Source organism: Crocuta crocuta, unplaced genomic scaffold, assembly GCF_008692635.1.
Source record: "Crocuta crocuta isolate KB4526 unplaced genomic scaffold, BGI_CrCroc_1.0 scaffold126, whole genome shotgun sequence".
Taxonomy (NCBI): domain Eukaryota; kingdom Metazoa; phylum Chordata; class Mammalia; order Carnivora; family Hyaenidae; genus Crocuta; species Crocuta crocuta.
Genome location: NW_027531000.1, coordinates 2548040 through 2562738, shown reverse-complemented (window position 1 = coordinate 2562738; position 14699 = coordinate 2548040). Strand labels below are relative to the sequence as shown.

General features: G+C 37.9%; 1 protein-coding gene and 1 long non-coding RNA gene across 2 annotated transcripts in view; one reads left to right on the top strand and one right to left on the bottom strand.

Moving 5' to 3' along the window:
- Window positions 1-14699, top strand: part of TAFA4 (TAFA chemokine like family member 4) — a 168591-nt gene that overhangs the window by 127836 nt on the left and 26056 nt on the right. The gene's annotated exons all lie outside the window — the stretch shown is intronic.
- Window positions 2585-14699, bottom strand: part of LOC144236937 (uncharacterized) — a 101799-nt gene continuing 89684 nt past the window's right edge. The window contains exons 5-6 of the long non-coding RNA XR_013336700.1: window positions 14514-14630; window positions 2585-2699 (exon numbers count right to left, since the gene is read on the bottom strand). This is a non-coding gene — a long non-coding RNA (uncharacterized LOC144236937). The remainder of the gene's footprint in view (window positions 2700-14513; window positions 14631-14699) is intronic.

Sequence of the window (14699 nt, the reverse complement as noted above, 5' to 3'; positions counted from 1 at the left end):
AATGTGGTATTTAAAGTTAATGTTTCCATATTGATTTTCTGTTTGATTTATTCATTGATGGAAGTGGTATATTAAAGTCCCATACTATTACTGTATTACCATCTGTTTCTCCCTTTACTTTTCTTAGAATTTGGTTTATATATTGAGGTGCTCCTATGTTGGATATATAAATACTGACAAATGTTATATACTCTCTTGTTAAATTGAGCCCCTGTCATTTTGTAATGCCCTTCTTTGTTTTTTTGCAATAGTTTCTTTTAAAGTCTATTTTTTCTCATACAAGTATTATTCCCCAATTTTTTCAATTCTATTTTCATGATACGTCTTTTTCTAACCTTTCAACTTCTATCTGTGTCTTTAGGTTTGAAATTAGTCTCTTGTAGGCAGCACATAGAAGAACCTTTTTTTTTAAACTATTCTACCACCCCATGTTTTTCGATTAGAGCATTTAGTCTATTTACATTTAAAGTAATAATTGATAGGTATGTACTTACTGCCATTTTGTTCATTGATTTCTGGGTATTGTTTTAGTTCTTTGTTCCTTTCTTTGTTTCTTGTTCTTCGAATGTTTTCTTTAGTGTTTTGTTTAGATTCTTTGCTCCTTTTGTGCTTTTACTGTAAATTTTTTTCTTTGTGGTTACTCTTTTTTTTTTTTTTAATGTGCATTCATTTTTGAGAGACAGAATGAGCTTGAGTGGGGGAGGTGCAGAGAGGCGGGGGGGACAGATGATCCGAAGAGGGTTCTGTGCTGACAGCCGAGAGGCTAATGTTGGGTTTGAACTCATAAACCGTGACTATATGACTTGAGCCTGTCAGATGGTCAACCGACTGAGCCACCCAGGTGCTCTAGCTACCCTTAAGTTTACGTAAAATAGCTTATGTATATAACAGTCTCTTTTGAATTAATAATAACTTAAATTTGGATACAGCACAAAACTTGAGTTTTATATTTTTGATGATATATTTTACTATTTTATGTATTTTCTCCTAGTTATTTTAAATGAACTTAAGTACTTTTTTTTTTTTCTGTGCATATGCCTTCTTCTTTGGTTTGGAGGAAATTACTCTGTCTCCTCATTTTTCTGTCTGTGTTCACCTATATATATTAAGCTAAGCAGCTACTTCCCTCAGTCTTGCATAATTCATCTTCTGTAGGAACTATTTCTTGTGGCCCAGAAGTACAGTCTCTCTTCTCCATCAGACCCAGGCACTCTGTGGTGTCTTTCCTGTGAGCTGTGTTGTGATTAGGCCTTGGCTTCTGTAAGGGGAGGGCAGGGCCTTGGGTGTTAATTTGTAAATAGTTGCTGCTTGGTTACTGAGTGGTATGAGTTGTGTCAGAATTGCTTGTCCATCCTGGTTGTGGCTCAGTGTCTGTGTGGGGGTTGGCAGCATTGGGGGGCTCCTCTTGCCTGGTTGTGGTTCTTCTGTTGCTTGGGGAGGTCATTCGTTGGGGCACTTGCCCTGCTGCTTGGTTTCTGGTGGGGTTGATGGGGCTCCAGGCACCTACTTGGACTGTTAAGGATTGGCTACCACACAGGAAGGATTGGTCCAAGGTGCTCACCCTTCCTGCTTTGGAGCTGATCTCTCTGTAGGATGGGCTCTGCTCAGGGCACTTGCTGGGCCTAGTTGTTGGTTAGCTGCAGTACTGGGATGTCATGGCTCGGGCCCTTTGTGGCTCAGTCTCAGAGCTGGATGCGTGGGGCTTGGGGCACTCCTCTGTCCACCTGTGTCCCATCTGTTGCTTAGGTAGGTCGGGACTGGGACACTTGCCTGCCTGGTTTTGCTTGGATGCTGCTGAGTGGGGAGAGTGTGGCTCAGGGGGCTTGCCCTTCCCAGTTCTGAACTAGGTGGGCAGGGTCAGGCTGTCTGCCTGATAAAACTATGGCTCAGTATTTGCAGGAGTTGGGCAGAGCTGGGGTGGTTTTGCCCACCGTTTTTGCAACTCTCCCCTGTATGTGGTGGGCAGGGTGTGAGTACGGAAGGACATCCTATGGTACTAACAGTTTAGAGGGAGGGCACCCAAAATGGCACCCATCAGCTCTGTCACCAACAAGTTAGGATGATTTTGCAAAAATAGTGTCTACCCACACTTCCTTCCTAGATGGAGTCTCTGTAGGATTCTGCTTCTCTAATAGCTGCTTTAAAATTAGTAAGTGGTGTTCTCCATGGTCTAGGTGCTTTCGAACTTTTTTGTTGCCCTGGATATCAGGGTGAGTGGGTTTGTACATGAGCCTTTTAAGACTGAGATCTCCATTACCCGTAGTTCTATGATCCTCCTTGTCCTATCCCCCATTAATTTTCAAAGCCAAGTATTTTGGGGACTTAACTTTCTGGTGCTGGACCCCAGAAATTAGGATGCATGGTGTAAATAAACTGTAAATATGTTGTGTTCATGAGAGGAGGTCTTCCTGGCCAACACCCTGCACCCTCCTTCTATTTTGCTGTTTAAGTCCATCATTTTGCTTAATGTATATTTAAGCTCTGTTGTTTATAATATAATGATGTCTATATCCTTCTGTTAAACTGACATTTTTATTCAAATGAAATGTTCATCTTTATCCATTTTAGTTCATTTTATCTTGAAATATATTCTGTCTATTCCTAATACAGCCATTTCAGTCTTTTCATGCTTACTTTTGCACAGTCTCTCCTTTTTCGATTCATTTACTTGTCACCTTTTTGTTTCACAAGTTTATATCCTGAAAAAAATAAAAATTTAAATTAAAAAAAATTTTTTAAAGTGTATTTCTTATAGATAGCATATATTTGGGGTAGGTTTTTATTTTGTCCATTCTGACAATCTCTGCCTTTCAACTGAATTCTATAGTTCATTACTATTTACTATAATTATTTATATGTTTGGATTTGAGACTCCTGGTTTATTTATGTACTTATTTTGCTTGCTGTCCCTTCTTTGTCTCTTTTTCTGTCTCTTTTTCTGTCCCTTCATTCTCCCATTCTGCCATTTTGAATAATTTTAGGAACTCTACTTTAATTTTCCTATTCCATTTTGCCTTCATTTTTGAACATAAATTTCTGGGTTTTTCTTTCAATACTTTAAAACTTGCTCCGTCGTTTTCTAGGTCATTTTTTTCTTGATTTCTTTTCTGTGTCTCATAATTTGTTACTTAATGCAAGACAGTGTATATAGAAGAGGAAATTGAGATAAATATTATTTATGATCAGAAATAGGCCCATCTCTTTTTCCATGAGGCCATGAGTTGAGTCAGTCTAGTCTGTAGTTAAGCTGGATTTGTTTTGATGTTGTTCTTGTTCTCATTACCCTCAGTCCCACACTGCTTTCCCATCCCTTCAGTAGTGGACTCGTGCTTAGTGTTGGACCTTGTAAGGGTGGTCTTTCTCTGTGCTTTTTCCTTTCCCCAGTGGTAGACTGATAGTGCTCTTTTTTCAGTGCAAGTCTTATGATGGAAGCAGGGATGTTGATGGCCCTTCTCCGCCAGTATCAATCTTAGGTAACCCTGTATGTCTGAGCCTCATAGGCCAGGGATTTTTCAGTGTTTTTTCTTCTCCTCCCTCCATGGAGGCTGAACTTGCCCTGGTATCTATAGAGGGAAGGCAGTTTGGGAGGGAATTGGTTTCATACCCATCTCCTCTCTCCCCACCCACCAATGGGACCACAGTTCTGCTTTTTATCATTGTAGGATCCCAGATTATTCTTGTTTTTACCTCTCTTTAAGCTGCCCCACTCTTGGTATTCTCTCAACCCAACCTTATTTATTTCTGAGTGAGAGTGAGAGAGACAGAGTTAGGTGCAGAGAGAGAGGGAGACAGAATGTGGAGCAGTCTCCAGGCTCTGAGCTGTCAGCACAGAACTTGACGTGGGGCTCAAACTCAGGAACCATGAGATCATGACCTGAGCCGAAGTTGGCGCTTAACCTACTGAGCCACCCAGGTGCCCCCAAATCTTCCCACAATTTAAATTTACCTGTTGTAATGCAATAAAGAACATCTCTGGTGTTTGTCACTGTTTCCTGGCAGAGAGCTTTAAAAAACCTTGAAATTCCCTGAGTGATAGGACTGTCTTTGTTATGCTAACGTGGCCGCTCAGGCTGGGTCCCTAGATAGCTTCAGAACGGGAAGTAGGAGATGGCCACAAGAAAGACCCAGCTGTGATTAGAGGTTAGGAATTTGCCACCTTCTAACTTCTGGGTGGAGAAGGAGAGCTGGAGACCGAGTTCAGTCACATGGCCAATGATTTAATCTCATGACTATGTAATGGTATTTCTGTAAAAACTTTGGACACAAGTTCCATTGACCTTAAGGTTGGTGAACAACGCATCAGTATTATAGGAGAATGACATGCACTGAATCCAGGGGAAGAGGGCATGGGAGCTCTGTGTCCAGCACCCTTCCAGACCTTACCCTATGTGTATCCTTAACAAAAATGTAAGTGTAGTGTTTCCTTGAGTTCTATGAGCTGTTCTAGTGACTTATCAAAGCTGATGGGGTTGTGGGAACCCCTGAAAGTGTAGCCAAGGTGGTATAAGTGCAGGTGACTTGACATCTGAAATGGGAATAGTCTTGTGGAGGATGTACTTTCATCTGTGAAACTCCAATAATTCCAGGTAGCATGAGAATTATATTGTAGTATTGCAGTACACTGCAGTTGGGGTTAGGGTTGCTCTTGTAGGGGATAATATGTGCACTTTTAGAAATGACTGAAATTAACCGTGACCTTTAATTTTATTTAATTTTATTTTAATTTTTTTAAATGTTTTATGTATTTCTGAGAGAGAGAGAGAGAGACCACAGGAGAAGGTCAGAGAGAGAGGGAGACACAGAATCCGCAGCAGGCTCCAGGCTCTGAGCTAGCTGTCAGCACAGAGCCCGACGCGGGGCTTGAACCCACGAACCGTGAGAACATGACCTGGGCCAAAAGTGGGACGCTTAACCGAATGAGCCACCCAAGCGCCCCCCTGTGACCTTTAATTTTAGTAGATGCTCTCTTATCTAGGTGTTGGAGAGCAGTAGTTGTCTGGTTGACTGAAAAAGTCAGTTAGAGAAGGAATTACTTTTTTTTAAAGGATAAAACTTGCCTTAAATATTTTATTTGAATGTAGTATCTATAAATGTGCACTCATTTACCAATCATTTGATGTAATATGAAGGTTATTTCTTTGAGAATGGATTTAATGTTCTGAATTCCATATGGTCTTGTTTCCATAAAGCTTGCCTATTTGTCAATTGTGAATTTGAGATTCTTTGGGAAAGTAGAGTGTGATGCTGAGATGCTTGTGAAGCCTTTAAGTTGACATCTAAAAATTCTTCCTCATTAGTAAAATTGTATTGGGATTTCATCTCTTAATGAGATGAAAATTGAGGAGGATGCCTTTAGTGACCCCAAATTTCAAACTCTTCCTTTGGTTGAGTGTTAACCCAGGAATATTTATTCCTAGCACCCTAGTGAAATGTGGGGTGCACGAAAGTCACTCTTCATAAAATGAGAGAAAGCGAGCCTGGACTGGAGAACAGGCATATGTGTGCTTCCATCATAGCACATCCTATATGTTTAGGCAAAATAACAATGTGTGGAGAATAAGCTGAGCACTGATTATCTTAATTGTGAGCGTACCTCTTCAAAATCTTTCTGTATATTCTAGAAGTTGACATATCCTACTTTGAAAACTGCTGTTTCAGAACATTGGTTAAGAGAGCTTCTCCTTTATTTACTCACATTTTTATAGTGCTTTTCCTTAATTATAAAATCAATTCTTGTTTATTCCAAAAATTGTCTTTCTCAGTGTCATTTTTCACAGATGATCACTGTTATCAGCAGTGGTATGTTTTACTAGATTTTTTTCCCTGGCACTTCAAAACATGTTATCATCAACCTGTCCTGGGTAGTCAAAAACTTTACTGTCCTTACAATATTTAAATTGCATAATCCACACAAGAAACCCTATTTTTACCACTATTTGGGCATCATTCTTAAAGCTGTCATGTTTTTAGGAGGGAGGCATTTTTGAATGTGTTTGTCTCACGAGTTTGATTAAAAGCAAACAAAACAAAAAAATAAAAATGAACTAACATAAAAAAAATCCAGGAAAAATAAGGTTTGGCATATGAATGGGGTTATATTTGAATTTGTTCTTCTTCTGCTCTTTCTCCTCCTCCTCCTCCTCCCTCTTTTTCCTTTTTTTTTTTTTTCCCATGAGTCTGAGTTCCTGACTACCCTAGAAGATGAACATACAGTCTCGTGCAGGGAAATTGTCCGTGGTTTTTCATGGTATTAAGGTTTTACTGGCTCAAGTTCATAGGTCATTGATGTACCTTTAGATGTAGCTGTTGTCTCCTAATATTAGTCAGGGCTGTATATGAAAGAGAGAACTAACAGGCTTAATTCCTTAATTCAAAAAGAATTTATGGAATGTTTAGAATGGGGATCTAATCATGAACAAAAGTTGTATTCTCTGCCTTCATGAAGCTTATAGTCTAAGAGAAGAAGCTCAGGAAGAAAATTAACTATCATGCGCTCATCGTTCATTGAGATTTCCATTTTGTCTTGGAGGTTTTAAGAAGAGTTTTTAGCCAATAGTCTTGTAAGGAATTACTATGCATATGTTGTGACTACTTAACTATATCTGGAAAATGTAGCACATAAAGATAGATTTTCTTTTTACTTGAACCTTAGTGTCATAGAAAAAGATGTACTTAAAATAGCAAATGTACAGATACTTAGACATAGTTACCAGCTGCAGAGGAGTCACTTTGTGTGCATACATCTGAGTATGTGTATATGAATATACGTATGTGTATATGAGTATGTGTATACATACACGTATATATACACATATACACACATGTATATGTGTGCCTGTAAGGTTTCAACTAGGAGAGTAAGGTATGATGGCTTTCAAATCATCTGTCTGATTACGATTACATTTACCAAATTAATACTGGTATATTATTGAAAATCAACTGCCTCCTCCCTCTGTATTTCCATTTCTACTCCCCAGATGCAACTATTTTTTTTATATCTTAGATTTCCTATTTGTACCATATTTCTAAACATATGCATATACTGTGACTTCTTGATTCATCAGTTTTAGATCTTATTATTAACTTTCTGTAAGGATAGGTAAAGATTAAGTTGCTTTTCTTGGACAATTTTACTGTTCCTGTTTTGTTTATTTGCATTTATAAATGTTTTTTAGCTTAGGCATCATATCGGATTCTCTTTTGTTCCAGACATCTCCATTCTGGCTAGCTGTAACACCCTGTGGCTTTGTTTCACTAATCTTTTAGATTGATTTTCTTGTTTTCCTATGTCTCTCCCTTTCTCACTTGGCTGTTTTGTTTTATTTCGCTACAGCATATCCTCCAGTAAGGTCTTAAGTAATTGGGTTCATGAAAATAAAAGTTTTAAGCAATGCCTGAAAAATTCATTGTTTCATACTTTATTGATAGTTTGGTTGGATATAGAAATTTTCCTTGAGAATTTGGAAAGCATGACTCCATTGAGTTTTAGCATACAGTGTTGGTTTTGAGAAGCCTGATAAAATTGTTGTGTTTACTTTTCTGTATGTTAATATTTCCTACGTTGGCTTCTCCCAAGTTTTTACCATTTTGGGGGGTATGTTTTTGTTGTTACTCTAAAAAGTTTGTTTAATGATAATGTATGTCAGGGTGTTGGTCTGCTCTTCATTCTGTATTTCTGGGAACTGGATTGAAGTTATTCATTCTTCTGATCTTGGACATGTATTTTTTCTTTGGTGATAGTCTCACCATGCTTTTTGCTATTGCTGTTCTCTCTCTCTAGAATAGGATTAAGGCCATCTGGATAATTTCCCTGAGTATTTCTTGTTTGGTTTCATTCTTTACATCTCTATATTTTTTGAATTTCTGAGAGATTTTCTTGGGGAAAATGTTTGATTTTGCTATTAAAAATTCTTCAGAGTGTTTTCTTATTGCTGATGTTCTTATATGGTTTTCAGTAACCTATTATGGAGATGTGAAATGTGGTTTTGTTTTATTTTGTTTTTTGTATACTTGATGGATGACTTTGTGAAACTTATTCCCTTATTTTACCTATTGTCAAAGATTTAATGAGTGTGTGTATTCCATAACTATGAGAATTAATATATAATTAGATATAAAACTAATAAGGGGATATATATAATGGCATATGTATATACGCATATATGTATATAGACATACATGTATAATGACACACAGTAAAAGTACATCATCTCCTCTTTTTTTTTCTTCCTTTTTTGAGTCCTACAACCACTGTTAGTACTCTTAGGTCCTTGTCTTTTCCTTGCATTAATTTTCTACCGTCTAGTTTTATTTTTTCACTTTATTTTAGTCTTTTTCACATTAGAAAATTTCTCCAAATGTTTTATACTTCACTCTTAAACAGTGCAAAAGTTAGCAGCACCAACCCCTATGCCATGTATAACTTTTAACTCCCACAAAACCTTAACTACTAATAGCCTACTGTTGACTAGAAGCCTTACTGATAACATAAATATTTAATTAACACATTTTGGGGGCACCTGGGTGGTTTAGTCAATTACATGTCTGACTATTTTGCCTTAGGTCATGATCTCACAGTTCCTGGGATTGAGCTCTCTGTCGGGCTCCATGCTAACAGCACAGAGCCTGCTTGGGATTCTGTCTCTCCCTTTCTCTCTGCCCCTCCCCTGCTCATGCTTTTGCTCTCAAAATAAATAAATAATGTGTTTGTTTTTTTTTAAAAACCCTTATATTGTATGTTCTATGTATTACATACTGATTTCTTACAAGAAAGGAAGCAAGAGGAAAGTAAATCTTATTAAGACCATAAGGAAAAATACATTTATAGTACCATACTGTTATTTATTGAAAAAAATCCAGGTATGGGTGGACCTGTGTTGTCCACCCTGCGTTGTTCAAAGGTCAACTATGCTTAAAGAGGATGATGGAATCTCTGAATAGGAATAGGATTTAGTGACTAATGGATTTTAATTTTGAGTATATTGATGGTTTCAGACCTATGCCTTGAAGGACTCATTGAAGCCCTTGGAATTGAATCAATCTCATTTCCTCAGTATCCACTTCTGCCTGTCTCTGTCACTTAACTCCTCTTCCACCTGCTTTACATCTTCCCAGAGACTCTTCAAGGTCTCTCAGCTGCTAGTACCTCCACTTTGCTGTCTTTGCTTTTGTGAGTTTAGATCTTCTGTCTTCCTTTATTGTAGTTTTAGTGGGGTCTTAGGAAAGAGAGATGAACAAAGATGGTTCTTCTACCATCTTTCACTGGAATTTAGAAATTAGAACATCTATTGAAAATTGGTTCTGCTAAGTGCTGTTAAGGACACATCAATAGTGCCATGTCAGGGTAATTTTCTGTTTGAATTCTGGGCTTAGGTACTTAATGACATGTGTAATATGTCAACAAAAATAATATTTGTAAGAGAGAGTTTAAATAACACCTAAAATATTGTTTAGGGTGTGATGAAAAACATTATGCAGTTTCTTGCTAGAGTCTGTTTCAGTTAGAAAGTAAAATAGAACAAAATTTCCTAAGGGGAAATGTTAAAAATACATATATACTTTTTGTATTTTAAATGTACAAATAGAAGCTTATCACCAATTTCTACATTATATGTGCTTACATTTATTTTTGTCTACTGAGATGATTCTGCATACAAATTTAGTAGAACAAATAAATCTATCCAGCTGTGTATGAAATGTTATTGAAATCACAAATGCAGATATTGAAGGGGACTTGCAGAGACTAAAACAAGTCTTTTTGTTTATTTTACCTTTAATTCTCATTTGCTTTTATTTTGTACATATCGCTTTTTAAACATGTTATTTGAACACAGCAATTTCACTTGTGCTTTTTTTTAAATAAACCTTACATTTAATTGTCCCCCTCCTTTTTTTGTGTGCTGGGAAAGGGGGAGGCAGACTGGGGCTCACAGGGGAGGCATGGGTGAAGTGTAATGTGGGCTCTCTGCTTCATCAGTTGCCTCTAAATGGAGAGGCTTTTGCAATCTCTTCTCTGTCTCTGCAGTTAGGTTCCCCTTTCAGAAGAAAGGTGCTCAGTATGATCCACTGGGCATGGGGAGGCACTTCATTTGATTTCCTGTCCCCTGGTGATCCTGCTGATTTTGAAACGTTTGAAAGTATTACGCAGTAGTAAAATCAGGAGTCAGAGAAATAGGAACTGGAGTGTCCAGGTTAGGAGTCAAGAGTCACTTCATTGGAAATGCCCAAGTTTGGCATCAACTGGTTTTTGATGGGAGAGCTCAGGGTTTCAGGAGGTGCTGGATGAATAGTTGTGGGTAAGTAAATGGATTCATGTGCCAGGTTAGAAAAACTGAAAACAAAGATGGCCGACAGTCTCAGCTCTCCGGTACAATGACTATCAGTTGGGTCAGTGGCCTTTTTTTAAATTTATTTTTATTATTTTTTAAATGTTTATTTTTGAGACAGAGAGAAACACATCATGAGTTGGGGAGGGTCAGAGACAGAGGGAGACACAGAATCTGAAACAGGCTCTAGGTCCTGAGCTGTCCTCGCAGAGCCCAACCCAGGGCTGAACCCACGAACTGTGAGATCACGACCTGAGCCGAAGTCAGACGCTCAACCGACTGATCCACCCAGGTGCCCCTGGATGAGCTGTTTACACACAAGCACCTGGGGTCTATAACTGTATAATGCCTTCTAGTTATTTCTTGTAATGTTAGCTTGCCTCCATCTACACCCCCCACTTTCTTATTTGGAAGCCTATAAAACCTAAAGAAAGGCTGGAAGGAAAGTAGAATGAACATCTTTTTATCTCTTAAAAGATTTACCACCTATTATGTCCTATCCTATTGGAACTACTAGTTAAAAATCTATCTGCCTGTCTTGCCATTTTTTCTGAACTATTTATAAGTAGATGGCAAGTTACATACATTTCCTAAGAACTGGACCATTCTCCATATATTTCTAAGAACCAGACCATTCTCCAATACAATTTGGTGTTGTAATAGTGTTTGTTGATGTCAGCCAAGGCAGATGGAGTCCAGACCACCAGCAGATAAAGACAAAAATCATGCCTTTTACTTGATATTTCTCAATCCTCTGTAATGATTGTAAAAGCAGTTTCATGGACACACACCTGTACACATGCACCCATGGAGAGAGACTTTTTCAGAAACATGAGTGACCCCAAAAGATTTGTTTTGCCCAGTCATGTTTTTAGTGCAATACCCCTTGATATGAAATATGTCACCTTTATTCATTCTCTAAAGTTAGAATTAATAAGTAACAGTGTATAGTAGTCAACTCAGGCCACCATTACAAAATACCAGAGATTGGGTGGCTTAAACATCAGAAATTTATTTCTCATAGTTTCAGAAGCTAGAAGTCCAGCGTCCATGCGTAGGCAAATTCATATTCTGGTGGAGACTTTATTTGTGGTGTGCAGATGGCTACCTTTTCACTGTGACCTCATGTAGCCTTGCCCCTGTGCCTGCGTGGAGAGAAGGAGGGGGGACGCTCTTTGGTATCTCTTCCTCTTCTTTTAAAGACACCAGTCTTGCTGGACTAAGACCCTGCCCATAAGACCTCATTTAACCTTTATGGTCACCTTGAAAAGGCCTTGTCTACAACTGTGGTCACTTGGACTTTAGAACTTCAACAAGTGAATTTGGGGAGGGGGGGTATAAAATGTAGAAGAATTCATAACAAAGAATTTGATGGGCTACTTCTAAAATAACAGGATTCAGTCCACTAAAAAGTTAAGTGGTATTTCAACATAACATTGGAAAGTTCTATGTTGTTAATTAAAGCCAGCTTTTGTATTTTAATTAAAGTGGGAGCTATTGTGTGTGTGTGTACATATATAGGTTTGTGTATTTGACATACAGTATTACATTGTTACAGCTTTAGTTTCACATCATAGTGATTTCATTTTTTAAAGTTTTTTATTTTTGTAAATTTTTCTAATGAGCTTGAGAAGGATAGGTGTTAATTCTTTTTTTAATATATGGTTGAAATCACCAGTGAAGACATCTAGTCCTGGTCTTTTGTTGGTTGGGAGGTATTTGATTAATATTTCAATATCCTTACTAGTAATTGGTCCATTCAGATTTTCTATTCCTGAATCAGTCTTGGAATGTTCTTGGAATTTATCCATTTCTTATAGGTTGTCCAATTTGAAGGCATATAATTGTAGTAGTCTCCTGATACTTTTATTTCTGTGCTTTATTTCAGTTATGACTTTGCCTCTTTCATTTCAAATTTTATTTGAGTCCTCTATTTTATTTATTTATTTATGTATTTTGGTTAGTTTGGCTATGTGTTTGTCAATGAACCAACTTAGTTTCACTGACCTTTTAAATGATCTTTTAATAGTTTCAAAAAGAGAGAGAGGCAAACCATGAGATTCTTAAATACAGAGAACAGACTGATGGTTGATAGAGGGAGGGGAAAATGGGTGATGGGCACTGAGGAGGGCACTTGTTGGGATGGGCACTGGGTGTTGTATGTAAGTGATGAATCATGAGAATTTACTCCCAAAGCCAAGAGCACGCAGTATACACTGTATGTTAGCTAACTTGACAATAAATTATATTTATAAAAAAATAAATTATCTTTTTAGTCTCTATTTCATTTCTTTTTACTTTGATCTTTATTATCTTTGTCCCTCTACTGTTTGGGGCATTACCTCTTCTTTTTTGCCTAGGTCCTTTACCTGTAAAGTGAAGATTTTTTTATTTGATATTTGTCTCATTTTTTAGGGTAGGCCTGCATTGCTATGTACTTCCCTCTTAGAAACCACTTTTGCTGCATCCTATAGATTTTGCCTTATCATATTTTTGTTTTCATTTGTCTTTAGGTATTTTTTAAATTTATTGTTCAAAGACCCACTGGTTTTTCAACAGCACGTTGTTTTATCTCCATTCTTTGGTGTTTTTTCCAGTTTTCTTTTTGTAATTAATTTCTAGTTTCATATCATTGTGGTTAAATAAGATGCTTGTTATTATTTCAGCTTTGTTGAATATATTGAGACTTGTTCTGTGGCCTAAAGTGTGATATATCCTGGAGACTGTTCCATTTGCACTTGAGTAGAATGTGTTTTCTGCCGCTTTTGGATGGAAGATTCTGTATATATCTACTAAGTCCATCTGTTCTGATATGTCATTTAAGGCTAATGTTTTCTTACTGATTTTTTTGTCTGGATCATCTATGCATTAATGTAAGTGAGATGTTCAAGTTCTCAACTATTATTGTATTACTGCCTATTTTTTCCCTTTATGTCTGTTAACATTTACTATAGATACTCTATTCCTCCATGTCAGGTAGGTGCGTCTGTCCCCTGGCCCTATGTTGGGGTTCATCAGCAACTGCTTCTGTGCATTTGTGGGCAGAGCTGTCAGTGGGGCATACCCACCTGGTGCTAGCAAGTTAGAGGGAGAATTCTAAAATAACACCCATTCAGTGCCAGTATTAGTAAGGTAGACTGAGATCACAAAAATGGCTCCCCCCCAGTGTCTCAGTTTCTCTGGCGAGTCTCTGCCGTCTCCTGCCTCTCAAACAGACACTGTAAAATTAGTAAGTGGATCACTGTTATCTAGAGTGTGTGTGGTTTTCAGATTGGGATTACTGAGTTGGTTTCTAGGTCACGTGATGGTGCACATGAGCCCATTCACACGGTTTTTCCAGTCCCCACTGTCCTATGTTCAGAATAGCTCTCCTGAACATAATCCTTATCAATTTTCAAAACCTGGGCTTGTCTATCCTGTGCAGGGTTGGGGGTGTCTGATGTGGAGATCGAATGCCTTGCTTCTCCAGGAAAAGTCCTGTACCTTTGTAATCTCTTCTAGCTGTGATGCACTGAGGCTGGAATGATTGTTTCCTGGTGAGTTCATGTCTCTGCCTCTTCCTGTCTCAGTGATGACCTTTTATCCTTTGTTGTGGAGGCTCTCCAAAGTAAATTTCCAGGTCCCTTTTAGACAGAATTATTTCATCTATAGTTGTAGATTTGTTGTGTCTGTGAGAGGAGCTGAGTTCAGGATTTTGCTGTGTTACCATCTTGAAGCCAACTCTTTGACCTCATGCATTCACTTTTAGTTCTTTTTAGGCCACTGGCTTATTTTTCTCTTCTCCCAAACTCAGCATATAAACAATTTTTTGGGGGGTCCCCTGCCTACAATTAATCTTTCAGCAATTGTATCCAGTATGCTATGACTTTAAATACCATCTTATATTCCAATGGTAAGTAACTATCCATCTGAAAACCAGACTTCTGTCTTGAATTCCAGAGTCACATGTCTTACTGCCTATTTGACCCTTCTCATTTAAATATCTAATTGGTATCTAAAACTTAACAACCAAGCTCCTAGTTTCTCACTCATTTATTTAAGGGACAACCCCACCTTTCTTATTGTTCAGGTCTATAATTTTGGAGTCAGCATTGACTCCTGTCTCCCTCTCACATCTTCAGTTTAAGCCATCAACAAATCTTGTCACTTTTACTTTCTAAATCAATCCAGAACCCAACACTTTCTTACCGTTTTGACTGATAGGACGGTCCAAGCTATTATCACCTCTCCTTGGATTACTGTGGCAGGTGCTATGTCCCTGCTTTCATCCTTGCTCTTCTTCAGTCTGCCCTGATCATAGTAGACCTTTTAAAAATATATGTCAGATCAGGTCATTCAAAGTTCATAATTTTTAGGGACTTCCCACCTCACTGT